Consider the following 3,570-nt stretch of genomic DNA (forward strand, 5'->3'; position numbering starts at 1 on the left):
CACAGTGTCACAACTGAGGGCCTGAGCTGACGGAAGGCAGCCTCAGTTGTAGGGGCTGAGACGTACCGGAACCTGGGAGGTTGTATCAGACCCCTGGACATGTAAGTAACATGAAGAGAAACCGCCCGAAGGCGTGACCACGACAACTTGAGTAAAAGTCAATGATATTTATTTATGACAAACTCCATGCATCACAGTAGCAGTAAAAAGAAACATAAAAATCAGCAGAGAAATAATAATACAGTTCCTGGGTACTACAGGGTGGCAGGGGCCACAGAGCTCTGGTGGTATGAGACAGTTCTTATTATCTGCAAGTTGGAAAGTCCTTACCAGGCTCAACTGTAGCAATGAGGAAAGCCCAGGGTCGTACCAGCTGGTGTTCCAGGGAAAGCTGGACTGCTGTAGATAAAATGCTGCTGTGGGTACTGGTTAGAACCAGACAGGTGTTGGCACGGAGTGGATACTAGCTGGAACCAGTTAAATAATAAATAAAGCTTGAGAGCGATGCAATATAGATGAAATGTGGAATTTGAGAGCGAAGAAATAATAATACCGGTGGAGAGTGGTAAACTGCAGAAAGGACACCGGCCCTTTAAGAGAAGCTGTACACTGCTGGAAGCTGAGCTGGAAGCAGGTGATGTTGTAGCTGGAAACAGGTGAGTCCAGAATGGATCGGAGAGTCAGGCTACACCGCAGATGGAATGCTGGTGCGGGTCTCTATAGCAGAAGTCTGGAGACAGGAGCTGGAACCTGGAAGACAATCACAGGAGAGAGACAAACTGGAACTAGGTTTGACAACCAAAGCACTGACGCCTTCCTTGCTCAGGCACAGAATACTTATACCTGCAGCAAGGAAGGGATTGGCTAGGCAATTATGCAGATTTACAATGGTAACAACAGATTGGTGGAAATGAACAGGTGACAGAATCCAAGATGGCTGCGCCCATGCAGACACTTGGAGGGAAGTTTGGTTTGTAATCCATGTGGGAATTAAAACAGTAATGGCGGCGCCGGCCACAGGAGACAGGAGACGCCAGACTGATAAGTGCACACTTAACCACGCGGGCACAGCGGAGGCCGCGGCTGACGTAATCACCACTCTGACACTCTGCATGCAGAAACTCAGGAACAGCGGCGGAGGCCGCGGGAGACGCCATTCCGGATGTTACAGGCGTTGCGGTGACCGCGTCTCAGAGTGACAGGAGAGGAGGCAGGAATGTGGACATCAGTATGACAGATGGGATCTGGTCCTGGAACGCTGAGCCAGCCTTAGAAGGCATCTGAAGGGTAAGTAATGGCGTCCAGATACCCGGATCGTGACAGCACCCCCCCCTTTAGGAGTGGCCCCAGGACACTTCTTTGGCTTTTGAGCAAACTTGGAATGGAATCTCCGGACCAAGGCAGGAGCATGGACATCAGAAGCATTGGTCCATGAGCGTTCCTCAGGGCCGTAACCCTTCCAGTCAATAAGATACTGTAGTTGACCGTAACGGTGACGTGAGTCCAGGATCTTGGCCACTTCATACTCAACGCCTCGTTGAGTTTGGACTTTCGGAGTTGGAGGAAGTGAGGAATGAAACCGATTCAGGATCAGCGGTTTCAACAGGGAAACATGGAATGTCCTGGGTATTTTTAAGAAGGGAGGCAACTGGAGTCTGTAAGCAACAGGATTGATGACTTGATCAATTTTAAAAGGACCGATGTAGCGAGGTGCAAACTTCATACTGGGAACTCTTAACCTCAAATTCTTTGTGGATAACCATACCCGATCACCCACCTTGAGAGCAGGAACTGCTCGACGCTTCTTATCCGCAAACTTCTTGTACCTGAACGATGCCTTGAGCAGAGCTGATCGTACGCTCTTCCAGATATTGGCAAACTGATGCAAGGTGATATCCACTGCGGGAACAGAAGTTGCTGGAAGCGGTTGGAACTCAGGGACTTTAGGGTGGAATCCAAAGTTGGTGAAGAATGGTGTTGAAGAAGATGAAGAATGATACTGGTTGTTATGACAGAACTCGGCCCAGGGAAGTAATTGAACCCAGTCATCTTGAGAGGAGGACACATAGATGCGGAGGAAGGACTCCAAGTCCTGATTCACCCTCTCAGTTTGACCATTGGTCTGAGGATGGTAAGCCGTGGAAAACTTTAGCTTGACTTGGAGGACTTGACATAAACTTCGCCAGAATTTGGCTGTGAATTGAACTCCTCGATCTGAGATAATTTCTTCTGGAAGACCGTGGAGTCGAAAGATCTCTTGTATGAATACTTGAGCCAACTTGGAAGCTGACGGAAGACCGGTAAGAGGAATGAAGTGTGCCATCTTGGTGAACCGGTCAACTACCACCCAGATGGTATTAAACTTGTTGCACATGGGCAAATCTGTAATAAAATCCATCGACAAATGGGTCCATGGTCGACGGGGAACAGATAGTGGAACCAGTTGCCCCGCAGGCGACTGGCGGGATACTTTATGTTGAGCACACTTTGGGCAAGATGCGATAAACTCCAAAACGTCCTTTTTCAGAGTTGGCCACCAATAGGACCTAGAGATAAACTCCAGGGTTTTTTGGATACCTGTATGTCCGGCAAAGCGGGAAGCATGGGCCCAATGCATGAGCTTCTTCCTTAGTGTCGGCTTCACAAAACTTTTCCCTGATGGGGGCGTAGAGTCCATCCCTACCGTGGAGAATGCCAACGGATTTATAATAGGATGCTTGTCTGAAGACTCTGACTCATTTTCTTGCTCTAATGAGCGGGAAAGGGCATCGGCCTTGCGATTCTGAGAGCCCGGACAGAACTGGAGTTTAAAGTCGAACCTGGAAAAGAAAAGTGCCCATCTGGCCTGACGAGGGTTGAGACATTGTGCGCCTTTCAGATATAGAAGGTTCTTGTGGTCTGTAAGGATGGTGATTGAATGAGAAGCTCCCTCCAACAGATATCTCCACTCCTCTAGAGCGAGCTTGATGGCTAGCAACTCCTGGTCGCCAATGGCATAGTTGCGCTCCGCTGGGGAGAACTTCCGTGAGAAGAAACTGCAAGGATGTAAATGGCCATCTTTAGCCCTCTGAGATAACACCGCTCCTACTCCAACGGAGGAGGCATCCACCTCTAAGATGAAAGGAGAGTCGATGTCAGGCTGTTTCAGGACAGGCGCAGAGATGAACCTCTGTTTTAAAAGATGAAAAGCTTGCATGGCTTCTTCAGACCACTTGGACGGGTTAGCACCCTTCTTGGTGAAAGCAGTAATAGGCGCCACAATGGTGGAAAAGTCTCGTATAAACTTTCGGTAATAATTGGCGAACCCTAAGAACCTCTGGACCCCTTTGAGGGTTAAGGGTACCGGCCAATTCTGGATTGCTTGTAGTTTCTCAGGATCCATCTCTAGTCCGGAACCGGACACAATGTACCCTAGAAACGGAATGGACTTGACTTCAAAGACGCATTTCTCTAATTTGCAATAGAGATGATTGACACGGAGACGGGACAGAACCTCCTTTACCCAAAAACGATGTTCCTCTAAATTGTTGGCAAAAATGAGGATATCATCTAGATAGACCACGACATGAC

The sequence above is a fragment of the Pseudophryne corroboree genome, chromosome 4, assembly GCF_028390025.1.
Source record: "Pseudophryne corroboree isolate aPseCor3 chromosome 4, aPseCor3.hap2, whole genome shotgun sequence".
NCBI classification, from domain to species: Eukaryota; Metazoa; Chordata; class Amphibia; order Anura; family Myobatrachidae; genus Pseudophryne; species Pseudophryne corroboree.